Source organism: Pinus tabuliformis, chromosome X (assembly GCF_031772625.1).
Source record: "Pinus tabuliformis cultivar Carrire ecotype Pingquan chromosome X, CPIR1, whole genome shotgun sequence".
Lineage (NCBI taxonomy): Eukaryota > Viridiplantae > Streptophyta > Pinopsida > Pinales > Pinaceae > Pinus > Pinus tabuliformis.
Genome location: NC_142308.1, coordinates 1,352,617,726 through 1,352,631,552, shown reverse-complemented (window position 1 = coordinate 1,352,631,552; position 13,827 = coordinate 1,352,617,726). Strand labels below are relative to the sequence as shown.

The 13,827-nt window shown below is 34.4% G+C and overlaps 1 pseudogene; it reads right to left on the bottom strand.

Annotated features, from left to right (window-relative positions):
• Positions 1-13,048: 13,048 nt before the first annotated feature.
• Positions 13,049-13,561, bottom strand: LOC149145090 (pectinesterase inhibitor 7-like; annotated as a pseudogene).
• Between the last annotated feature and the right edge of the window lie 266 nt (positions 13,562-13,827).

Below are 13,827 nucleotides of genomic sequence, written 5' to 3'. Positions count from 1 at the left end.
CAACTTGTGAAATAGAAAACGAATTATGATTATGAATAGGAATGGGAGTTTGATCCTCATATGAATCATAAATTGGAATGATTTCTTGAATGGTGAAATCATGAAGATAATTTGCTGCTCTAAAATGAGGATTAGTTGAGATAATTCCTAAATTGAAGCGTTCTTCATCCTCAGATGTTATTTGAATTTTATTAAGAGGATTCTCTTGAGAAAAATTGAAATCAACATCCTCAATATCAGAGTAATCATCATAAATGACCTCACAAGATTCTCTAGAATTTCCTTCAATCTCATCCAATATATCAAAACAAGGAGGGACAAGAATTTCATGTTCATCAGTGGCAAAAGAATGATCAATTATTGTTTCTTTATCTTGATAAAAACTTAATGGTAATTCATTTAGATCAGCCTCTTTAATTTCTGGAATATCATTAACATCAAGAGGAAAAATATTACCATTATTGAAAATATCAGGATAAAGGGAAAAATGTGAACCTGAAACAATGCATTTAAAACTGTCTCTGTTTGAGAGCTCTTGTGCATTATGCTCATTGTAAATTTCAGATTGCAGATCATTCCTTTGCATGCATATGCTTTCTTGAAGAACGCTGCTTTGCTTCTCTGATTTTGGCATTTTCTCATCATGGAGAAATTCAGAAATTTGTACAGCAGTTTGCATTTTGATTGCTGCTTGTACTTGCTGATTTGCGATTTGATTTTCCGAATTTACTTCAAAGTAGCTTTCAGATTTCAAAGCAGCCTTTTCCCCAAAATTGCTATTGTTGTCTTCTTGCATTTGAATAGAAATATTATCCAAGTTTTGTGAAACCACTTCATCACCATTTATTTGCACATCCAAATAGGGATTCTCATTTGTATTGGAAGGGGATGGAACAAAGCTTGAATCAATTTCATATGGATTGGGAATGGTTGGAAGAGAACAAATATATTTAAACCAATCTAATGATTCTTCTTCCGTAGGTTTATCTTCGTCGCTAAATCTTAAACAATTCAAGTGAAATCGAATATGAAAATCATTAACAGATTCATTTTTAAACCTTCGTAGAATTTCAATTTCTTGACATACCTGTTCATAATCGTAGCCATCAAATTTACCAATGAAAATTGTAACAAATTGATCCCAGCTATGGATTGAGGCAACTGGAAGAGTTTTGCACCAGTTTCTGGCTTTTGCCGCAAAGGTGAGAGTAAAAATTCTGCATAAAATGCCTTCATCAATTCCTTGAAAATCGTAGTTTGACACATTTTGAATAAATTGAAAGACATGGTTAAAAGCAGAAGAATTTTTCTTACCATTAAATTTTTCCTGAGACAAGAGTCTTACCACTTCGGGTGGAGTATTGGAGGATGCACATCCATGGATACAACTCCAAATTGGAAATTTAAGAGGAGTCATCACAATAAATATTAATTAAAATTGAAAAGACTCCAACAGACAAATTTCTCAGGCCCTCCTTCTAGCGCCAATTTTGTTGAGGCCTCGAAAATCGCTGCCACGACAAAGGGGATAACCACCCGGTCCAGACCTTAAAAGCAGCTCCTTTTCCGTTTGGTGTGGTGGCTCCGACTGTTCATCTAGGTCCAGTTACCTTCTCCCTATTGCTATTGGTTTATAATGTATCTTTAACTACCAATAGACAGGGACATCAGATCACTTCTCCTTGCTGATCAGGCAAGAGAATGACGCTTAAGCTGATTTGGGTTCAGCCAAGCCACAACTAAAATTTTGCCTTTTTTAGGAGAGGACTTAAAAGAATGTAGAATTTATTCTAAATGCAAGATTATTCTATGATGCAAGCAAAAGAAACTAATCTAAATCCTATCTTAATTAGGCAGATATAGATCTAACCCAACTAAGAGCAAGATAATTAAAGTATTGGGATTTAGATATGTCTTGTTTATAATTAATATCAAGTTAATGAAGTAGTTCAATTAACTGATATTATGGATATCAAAACACATCATATTGAGACCTTTTTACTGAAATAATAAACCAACAACACTCAGGAAGTAGTTCACATAAATGATATTGATTATCAAATCAGCAAACCCAATAACTAAACAATAATATGTGGAAATAGTTCACAACATATTACCAATCAATAAATCAGTTTTAACAAGACAGATTTCTGAGTAAATAGTTACTCAGAAATCAGAAATTAATCCATAAAAAACAGAGATACACAATAACAAGATTGAGACAAATTACCCATATTGACAATAGTGCACAAACATGAATAAAATGAGACATCCCTGTCACTATAAAAATGAAACTGATATTTAAAACAGTAGTATTAGAAATACCAATTTATTGCATCCATTTCTTTGTCCTTAGTCTCCAACAACCCTTTACATTGCTTGAACTTCTGCTTTCAAAACTAGAGCCACAATAGTGCAAGCTTTGTTCTTCATGCATAATTCAATATACAAAGGGAAAATCCTCAATAATCCCCAGATCTGAGATTTTTAACTCCTCCCTCCTACAACTCTAAATTCAAATTACAATAGTGCTTTTAGAAGTCTAGTATTGCAGAGGAGAGCAGCCCCTTTTACATTCTGCAATCTGTTATTTATAATATTTGTGAAGGAATTTTGGAGAGGAGAGTTTGTTGAAGAGAAATCTGCCAAATATAATTTTACTTGCTCCTAATTCTGATCTTCAATTGCTGGAGCATTCTCATTGCTTGAAATCCTTTTCTCCATATCTTTTCCACTGTTTTCCTGCAAAAGAAATCAAAATAAATTAAAATGCAATCAAAATATCATTTCTGGCAATTAAATCCAATCCAATCAAATTCTATTTAAATAAATAATTAAAAACAAAATATAAGCTCTGTATTGATGCTTGGAATGATTTGATTGGCAAAGGATATCATTGGCCAATGGATCTGCAATTAGAAGAGGTTTTGGACAAATGAAATTGAAAACAATAACTCAGAAAATTGATTTTGTTTTCAAAATTTGGAGCCTGATCTTCTGCCTGATTTTTGGCCTAATAAATGATCAAATCTATTGGTGAAACCTCCTTCAAAATGTTCTCCTTGATTTTCTCTTTCCAATGAGCCGTCCTGGGCCTCATTTGGCCAAGTAGAACTCAATTTATGAGCTTCCAAAGTTGATGGGTCAAATCTGATGTAAATCTGAAAATTCTGTTGCTGGACTAAAAAATGAGAATTTAAATTAAAAATTAAATCCTAAATTAGTCCCTAATTAATTCTAATTTAATTGCTAATTATAAACTAAACTATTTATTAATTTAACTAACTAATGATTTATAAACAAATCCATTCTTAATTAAAAACTAATCAATATTAATCTAATTAAAAAACTAATTAATATTAATCTAACTGATATTTAAATTAATTACATATTACATATAATTAATTAATTTAATTAATATAATATATTACATATTATAATATATTACATATTAATTAATTTAATTAATATAATATAATATATTACATTTAACATATATAAACTAATTAATATGACAAATACAACCCAACCATATTAACATATCTAATATATATATAAAATACTAACACTTACCATATTACCATACCATACGTATGAGTCATGGAACAAGTCGTTGGAACCAACGTATTAGACTTTGATTTTATTCCTTTTTGTTATCGGCACCTTCCTCATCGCCACATACCTTATCGGCACATTGCATCGGGAGATGGATGGGTTAACGAACTTGTTTCACATACATATAAGTTCCGATCCGAATGGTTATTGCCTTTTGCTTCATCGCATCGGCAAATCGGAAAGGAGGTGTCGGGGCTTTTTAATATAATGCGAAATGCCGATGCGATATATCGCATCGGGGGGGTGACTAATAAGCTTGTCGGGGTTCCTTAAAAATTGTTGCGAATAGAACTCCCGATGCGATCTTTTATTTATTTTTTTTATATTCTTTTTTTTGTTTGTTTTAAATTTTAATTTAATTAAATTAATTATATAATATATTAATTAATTTAATTAATTTAAAATTTAATTTTAAAACTTAAAATTTCATTTTTTGTTTTGTTTTTATGAACATAAGTTTTTAAACTATAGCTAAAAATAAAACTACAGCCACTTAGAAAATAAATGAAAAATAATAAAAATAAACTACAGCCACTTGAATGTTTGGTTTTTCGAGATTAAGATTTGATTAGAAAATTGGAGTGAATTTCTTAAGTCCCGATGCTTAATTATTCGGCTGCATAATGAAAAATGTTAGTAAAACCCTCTACGAGTTAATATTTAAACTGAATGCGTTATTGGACAAATTTATTTACAAAATGCGATATTGTACATTTATGCATTTTTAACCCAGGCTAGATAAATGGTGAGACTTCAAAGGAGTGCCATTTTCAAACCAGTTGACCAAATGAGGCGAAACAAGTGTCGATGGGAAGCTTATAAAAAATCGATTCTAACAAAGCAATCAAAACAAGAATCCCAAGAAAACTAAAAATTAACAAAAACGTAGGGCAATCAACTAAATAAAAATCCAAAAAGGTGTTTAGCCAAAATTTTTATAGAAAGGGTCCCCATTATTCGAAGTGGACGCATCAATAATGGGGGGTGTTGTGTTTTTACCACAACACCTAGACATGAGTCGTTCATCAAAGTGGAGCCCGCTTTAAGCTCTTTTCAGACTCTCGAAATATGAAAATATTGCCGAGCACTTCTCCTTTTTAGCTCGTTAACAGATTGAAAACGACAACTACTCAGTATAAGTTTAGCCCTTTTCCGAACTAAGATAGATTATTTACGAAAAATGAATACGTTGATTGAACATGATCAATAGGTTCTGTCTCGTATTGTTTTATGCTTTTTTCAAGCTTGAGAGACAAATCAACGAAAAAGAACTTGTGGAGTTTTCTTTTTGTCCATTTTCAAACTCTCTAAACATGAAAAGGACTGAGTTATATTTGTTGTTAAACTCGTTAAAACATCAAATAGCGACAAACTGGTCCATCTGGACAAGATTGAGTTTCACCTTCACTGGACTCATTAAAACATCACATAACAATGGATTCACCCAAAGGGTGGAATTATACAACAAGCATATGTTATCCTCTTCAAGCTTGATAAAAAATAAAGAGGTATTGGTCAACAATGACTAGGGAAAATGGAAAAAGGAAAACCACTTTGTGGTAGCAAGTCGCTCTTGAACATGACAGTTTCACATCATCTCTGTGACTATTTGGGTTAGGTTATCTACTTGACGATTATCATGCCTATGGTCTATCACACCATCCATCATTTTTGGTTTTGGGTCAATGCTACCAATTCATTCAGACTATTTGGGTTGGGTTATCCGCTTGATGGTTATCATACCTATGGTCTATCACACCATCCATTACTTTGGTTTTGGGTCAATGCTGCCAATTCATTCAGTGTCACTGATATGTTCAGGAGAAGTCATTCAGTTAAAATTCATCCATGCCATAAATGTTCATTTTCATAACCATCATTCCTGAACCTTGTGTTGTCAGTCAAATTTTGTCTCCTAAATCATTACACTCATTTCGTGTCGTTGATGTGGGATACATCAAGGCCCTTCAGTGATGAGTCACTTCTTATCAACATCAACGCATTATCCAAGAATTTGACTTAGAAACACCCTTCCAGTACCTTGAGGATTGCATACAACAATGGCATGTTTCTCGCTTCCGACGACAGGTTGAAATCAATGGCCTTTGACCGAAAGATTTTGTATGGTGTTCGACATCAAATCATCCATTCACACCATGCAAAATGTACTACAGTACCTTGAGGATCATTATCATTATCAGTGATTTCTCTCGCGTCTGTTAACATCTCACATCATTGGCTGGTAATCAAACAGTGTCTTCCCATGTTCGATTTCATATCAAATATTCACATGGTTAGAATCGTGCTTGAGCGAACGATTGAACACGATAGAAAACCCCGGATCTAGTTTCATCCATTCGGGCTGCGATTTCAGGAAATGTACCAAATCATCCATGCAATGGTTTTACATTGATGGTCATTCTAATCATGGGTCTATATCTATAGATGATTATCTATGTACTTGTAATGAAAGTTTATATATTGAGCATGGGTATGCCTTCCCCCAGGAATTCATGAGAATAAATCAAAATATCATGATTGTAATTGATGCAAGTCACCTTCCACTTCGATACCTCCTCATCACATCGTAAAGCATTGCATTTGACATTGGCATTTTTTCTGACTTCATGCTTTAGGGGGAAGCTATTACAGATACATTTGACCAAATCAATCCCATCATCCAAATTAGTGTTTTAAGGCTCATCAAACCCTAGTTTCAGTTGCTACATGCCCTAAACAATTCGCCCCTTTGAATGCCTCCTTCCCAGACAGTTTCATGACTTGAAGATATCCAAAAATGGCCTCTAGAGGGACCAGCGCAGGTAGGCCCATGTAAGGGTGCACTGCATAGTAGCTAAGTCCATGCCAGGGTGCTTTGTAGAGCACTTAGGCTTCCTCTCACCTACGTTGGGTGAGTTTGAGAGAAATTCGCTTAGGTTTAGGGGAATATTCTCATCTTTTGGAGTCATCTAGAAGGCTCCCTCACTTATCAACTTCTATGAGCTTAAAAATGGATGAGGAATGAGTTAAGATGCATCCTACCCTATCATCCCTTCCTCCATGGAACTAATTCTAAGTATGGAAGGCCATTCAATGCCACCATTTATGACAAAACCTGCTTCATCTCCCTATAAATTGACCACTCATCTAAGCGATCAGGGGCTGGATTATGTTGAATTGTAAGGAGATAATGTTGCTATGAGATTTGGCTTTGAAGCAAGTATTGTAATGCTACAAGTTTGTCATTCTTTTGATGTGATGTGGATGGGATCCAAGATCGGGGAATGGCTTTGAATCTAACATGAATGGTTGTAGTTCCTTCTTATATTCAATGAAGTATTTGAACCTTTCTCCCATATGTGTGTACTGCCTTATAATGCTTATACATGTGAAATGTATCTAATTCCATTCACTTATATTCAATAGATCTTTTGCTTTGATTGATTCTTTGTTTACTCTTGTGTTTACAGGTACTTCTCAAGCGTATTAAGTATGGCACAGAGTGACAGGATCGATACAAAGGAGACAAGAGGAAAGCGGACTAGAAGTAGGCCTTCTCATCTTCTCATCTTATCTATTGCTTACATGAAAAGACTAAAACACTTTAAACTGTTGTTCTAGATATGGCTACTTATCTAGGGAATTAGTATTGATCCGTAGATACCAAATTATCCAAAGCAAGCATCCTTTATACCCAACTTCGTGTGAATGGTACAAAAAACATTGGTAAACTCTGGTACATCTTGGTCCCTTCCCTATCACAGCGTTGTCCACATTATGTATTTATCCTCACAGCTCCCGACAGGGTAGTACTGCTCCTTGATGGGATCTCAGAATGAGTTCCAAGTGGGTCTAGCTGAAAACAGTGAGCTTGTACTTTCATCCTTCTGTTCACGGTAGGTTTCCCACCAGTCCTTGACTTGGTGGGCTACTTTGAGAAGTGCAAAAGTGATTTTTTCTGGTTGGAATAATCATAAACAGAAAAATATCCTTCTAGAAGATTTAATCATTTATCTATAGCGTCTACATCTATTTGATGCTCAAATATCGGAATGTCAAAGTTAACTTGTACCTTAAATGGTGTGGCGCTTCCAGAGTAGCTGCCAGAAGTAGATGCATCACCCTTGGGTAGCCACTGAAGGATCTAGACAAAGTTGTCCATCATCGCATTCCTTTGTTGCTCGAGGGCTTCTTCAAGCAAGACTTTGATAGGACCTCTTGCCCCCTCGTCTTTCTTTTCATTCGCCATGGGAGGTCGTCGGGATTTGTGAGGCTGGTCTTGCAAAGGTTCACCAGTTGAAGCCCTAACTCCTTATATCTCGACCTCGTTAGGGACATGTAAAGAAAAATAGAGAAAGAGTAAACTGCTCTGATGCCATTGATCCAGATTTAAATAGGAACGCAAAAAATTATAGATATAACCATAAATACAAAGATGTTATAGAAATAACACTTCATTTTATTAATATCAAATACTGAAATATGCTTACAAACAGAATGGAAGTAAGACTAGCTTGAGTGATGGTAGCTTTCTCTGAGAATAGATGTGGCGGCTACATGGCTCAGAACTATGTTACAGTGAGGCTGAAAGGCCTATTTATTATTGAGAAACAACAAAAAACCCTAAACATCCAAAAAGCTAACCCTAGGAGATGAAGCGCCAAAATTGTGGGCCTCAGGTAAATTGGTACATCAACTTCCTGGGCTCATAGCTTTGGCATATGATCTTCGTTTGGCTATCATGTTTCGAAGTCTCGAAGACAAGTTTGAAGAAAAATTGGGAGGCCAATTTGGGACATTTCTATTTTGTTTGTTTTCCCTAAAATCACCGTTTAGGGCCTCAAAATGGCTCTAGAAGTTCAGGACCCGAAAAACTGCCAATAATAGTAAATTGTGCTACAATGATGGAAATGGAAAAACTGAAAGAGATAGTGTTGGGGGTCCAAGTGGAATAGGCAGGTGGCCTCCAATATCCACCTAGATCATAATACCTTACCTTGCCTTATAGGGGAAAACAATGATGTTGGGATTCCTAGAACGATGAGACCATGACTTTAGTTCGAGATCCCCTAGAAGATTACAATACTGGATGGATTCCACCATAGTAAATATATTCCTCTCTTCAAACTTTGTTCTCTGATAGAAAACTCTTTTTTTACCTCAGAGTAATCGTAAATGTTATTTTTGAGGTTTATGTTGGAGGCATTATAAGGAAACTGAGCATTGCTCATGTAACCCATTACCTAAGACATTTTATCATTTTCTTCCCTACTCTACATGAAGCATTGCAATGAAGTATAATCTCATTCCACCTTGCTTTGTTTATTTATGAAAGGTAAGATATGGAAGAAAACTACCAATACTTCCATTGAATATTTACATATCATTCCTAGGTTCTTCTTGACATGATACTCTCAAATGAATTGCAGGGGCTTCGACAAATCGCATGGTTAGAGTTATTTCATAGGAATTCCATATAAGTTTTTCCAGGGCTATATAATTATCTATTTTGGATTGAATGGGGTCTCAAGTAGAGTTCTAAGTTTGTATATTCAGCATGCATTAAGTTAGTGACGATGGTTAGCAACCACTAGCCTCTTGAAAGTTTGTTGACCTATTTACTATTTAAATGTACAGGGTGAAAAAAAAAATCTTAGGAATTTTATTCATGTTGCAACTGAGAGACTGTCGCACGAGGCCTCCAAAATTATTGTTAGTTACATTTTTTTTTAATTGCATACTTGTAAGGTTAAAGTTAGTGCCTTTTTTTAAATGACAAAAATTTGTCTTAATATCGGTTTTCATCGATAAATATTTTCCTCTTTCCTCAAGTATAATGTTGCATTGTAAATTGTATGTGTGTTCTAGAGTAGCTTCTTTTAAAATTTCTAATCCATTTTATTTCCACTTGGATAAGGTTTCATTAGAAATGAAGCTTGAATTTGGGTCATGGTCTCTTCGTGTTGAAGAGGGTCAAGTCCTTAATTTTCAAAATTGTTCTAGGTGCAAGGAGTTTTAAGATTAATTGAGATTATGTGTTAATATTTTACTCTTTTAGCTTCATATTGTGGCCTCCATCCTGGATAATAATATGATTCTTTTATGATGGTTACAACTCTTTTATGAATTAAATTATTTCGCTACATTTGATTATAATCTGGTCTAAACTATCATTTCAAATCCGTTAACCTTCAAACCTAGAAGGTTGTTCCTTTCGTAGTTAATCTGACACTCCTGTTTAATTATATGTTTATATATATTTTTTCTTCCTAGACTAGTAGTTTTTCTTCTACGAAACATTTTCTTAGTGCATCCATAATCAACATACTCTGCTTTATGTTATTAAGCATTTCCTCTTTGTTAAGGGTTTTTGGGTTGAACTTTTTCTCAGTTATACAATGGCATGCAAATGTATTACCTTTCTGTGATTGATATGTATTATTTTTCCCATAGTGTTCAGATAAAAAAGTGAAACTTTTTATGGTCATCATAATTAAGTATTATTTCATAATAATTATTTTTCTTTTTCTTTATAATAGTTTGATGTAATTTCATTCTTTATCTATTAGCGATGTTTATAGTTATATTTATAGTTTTGTGTAATTACTTACACATATCTAGAATTCCCTCAAGCAGGGCCTATTTCATAGGGCCAACTTAGATTTCCAACCCTCTATCAATTAAAAGTTAGGATTGTTCATGGCTACTCTTACCAGCAGATTGATGCTAACCTACTTCACCAGTTTGTTCTATAGTACCCCATTTTTTTACACCCTGATTGCACATTTGGTTGTAATAGTAAGGTATATGCATGAAAAAATATTAAGTCAGGTAATCTCTACTCAACAACCTGATTTAGCCATAGAATTATTTGGATAGAGTGTGCTACACCCAACTAATGAGTGTTTTTTTTTCACAACAGGACTTCCCCTGAGCCAGTTTCCTTTGAGAATAGTTGCTTGAGAGTGACCTAGAAAGGTTTGTCCAAATGCATTAAGATTATACAAGCCCAACCCAAGAACTCAAACTCATAAGTTTATCTTTGCAATCCCACTACCCACCCACCAGCTCAATAATTCCCTAACTGATAATGTCCTATTTCAGGTTCCATTGCTTAAAGCTTTCATTCCTCTCTTGAACCTCCTCCAACCAGGTACCAAGTCTCCAAAAGTGCCTTAGTTTTTCAACCCTCTCACCTCTTGGCTCCATTATCCCATCTAAGAATATTTATCTCTAGGGAGAGGATTAAATGTCTTAACTTGCTTGTAAATGAAACTTTCTTTTATCACCTTTTCCTATAATATTATGGTTTTTCATATCTTGTATTATTTAAAAAAATAAATTCAATTAAATAAAATAACATGTATGTTTTACATCCACCTAGGCCTTTACCTGGCCCACAATTTTACCATCTCTTTTGCGGTAAAATAAAGCATTTACAACTTTTGTCGAGGGGTGTTATAGTATAGATATGACTTATTTATATTTACAACGTTGTAGTCTCCATAGTCACAACATAGTTTGCATGATGTTAGATTTTTCATTTTTTATGTTGTTAGATTTTTTATTATTGTTGTTGTTATTACTAATACCGAGAGTACAAAAGTTCATTACAACTTCGAGTGAGTAAATATTGTGAGGTATCCTTATGTTGATTTACATGACTAAAAAATAAACAAATAAAAAGTTATGTAATATAAGGGAAAGCTGTTTTTCAAATTATGGTTTGTATAGGGAGACGTTGTCATAGTGTTATTTTAAGTTATATGACCCACAAAAAAACCAAGTATGTGACAACACTTAAATTAAATTAGTATAAATCCATCTTAAATTTTATTTCATTATATTATGATAAAAATTCAATTTCTTAAAGTGTAATTTTCTTATTTCTTAATATGAAAGAATATACACTTAATAAAATTACATTTTATATCTTTATAAATTTGATTCCCCCAAAATATATAGGTTATTAGTATACCCCTTATATCAAAGCATTTAGAATATATTTTTTCTCCACTCTAAAAGAGAGTGAGTTTTCCCTACATTATTGAGACTATGGCTACAACAAAGTAATAAAAATAGATGGGTTATTAATATGCACTTTGCAAAAGAATATTTAGTATATGAAAAATTCAATGTTCTTATGTTACATGCATACAACTATAAACGTTGATGAGCTTATCATAGCTTCCACAACCATGTTATTATAGATTTAATGTTTTTGGGCATTACTTTGTTTTTACCAAAAAAAAATTCTACAACTTCTCCATAGTTTAACTTTATGGATTAAATTTTATTAATATTTAAAATTAGTTATCTACAATATGATTGGTTTAGGTATTATTATGTAATGATTGTTATTGTCGAACGAAAGAAGGGACACAGTTGGAATCCTATGTGGAGGAGGATATGAAGACCGATAGCGATCTGAATCATGCTACTGAAATGAGATTTGTCACCACCTTATATTTTTGGTATGCAATAAGTGGATTGACAATCCTATGGCTCAACAAAATTGATATTCAACATTTTTTCAGCATCGAGCAAGGAAAGTGTTTGGTTTTAAAGATTTTTTGCTAGACTATTTTGTATTTTTTTTTCACATGATGCTTCTTAAAGTCAAAAGGGTTTTTGATCTACACTTCCTTATTTTATTCGAGTATGTTTCTTTAAAATATGTCTTCGTAGATGAGTTTCTCACTTGTAGGAGTTTTTTGGTCGATGCTCATGAGTCCTGGATCACTCTAGAGGAACATGGCACTCACCACTGGGGACATCTGTTGCATGGGCCAAATCTATTTAGTATGAAGGAGATCATGGATATTACCTTTTCTCTTAAGTGGCATATCAAAGAAACCTATAATGTATGGACTCTTCTTTGCAGGATATTTCCTATCACAGTCATAGTGCTCCAACCTATAGATTCATCTAATTTGACCATAGATATGTTCGTAAAGGAGGGGGGTTGTGTAAGGAGTCATAGTGCTCCAACCTATAGATTCATCTAATTTGACCATAGATATGTTCGTAAAGGAGGGGGGTTGTGTAAGGAGGAAAATGTATAACCTAGGGGAATCTCTAATAATTTCTTTCCTCTCAATTTCATATCTATAATGTGTGTCTAGATATGGAAGAAACTAATGTAGAGAAGAGTTTTCAATGCCTAGATCTGGATATGTCAATTATAGATTTGATCGAAAATTGCTTAGATCTGGTAGATCCCTCGAGAATATAATATAGGAAGGAAAATGTTTATATTTTTATTAAAAACCAAAGTTAAAAATCAAAAGAGGATGGGAAGTTCTAGATCTTCATAAAAACATTGGATGGTACATCTATTTTAATTTGGGCAAACGATGAGGTTTTAGTGGAGAATATGAAATGAAAGATAAAAAAGCAAGAGTGAATCCCAAAAACTACTCAAAATCTCATTTCAAGAAGAAAAATACTTCAAGACAAGAGGGCTCTCAAAGGGTACAACATTACTAGAGGTTCGAGGGTTGAAGTTGCTGCGCTGCAGCTGCTCCAACTCCTCAGGGATTTCTGAATCTCGTCAACGGTGTCATCGAAATTCTGAATACAATAGTTCAGCGCCGCTCTTTCTCTTTCACTCATCTCAGCGCTTCTGCCTTTCAGGCCTGCTGCCGAAACGGAGACCGTTCGGGCATTAACGAGGCTCACGTTCATGGCCTCTTTGACGAGATCGCTCAGCGTGGGCTTCAGTGAACCGGCGTATGGAGAAAGCGACGAAACACAGCTGCGGATACCGAGTGGCCTGGCACGACGATTTGATAAATTCAGTGATGCTCGTATCGCTGTGCTGGGGATTCACGTCCTTCGCCGTAGCTGAAGCCATTATCGCAGAAACTATGATAACTAAAACAGTTGCAGGCCGTGAATCGATGGCGATAGAATATAAAAAGAAAAAACAAGAAATGAAAAGCATCGAAGGCAAACCCAGGGACGGAAAAGGGTTGTAAGTGGGCACAAGCACATATTATTGATGCTCTTTCATCCTGATATATATAGCCGAGTTCGCGCCTCCGGATATTGTCAATTAACCATTCCAGGTCGGTGTGTCGCTAGACGGCCGATTCTCGAGGTTTGATTTGTTCCATGTTTTCATTCCCGAACACTGGGTTGACCCTATGTAGTGGGATGTAATGCGCTAAGTTTAAAAATGAAATAATGTTTTCGACTGAGGTTTTGGTA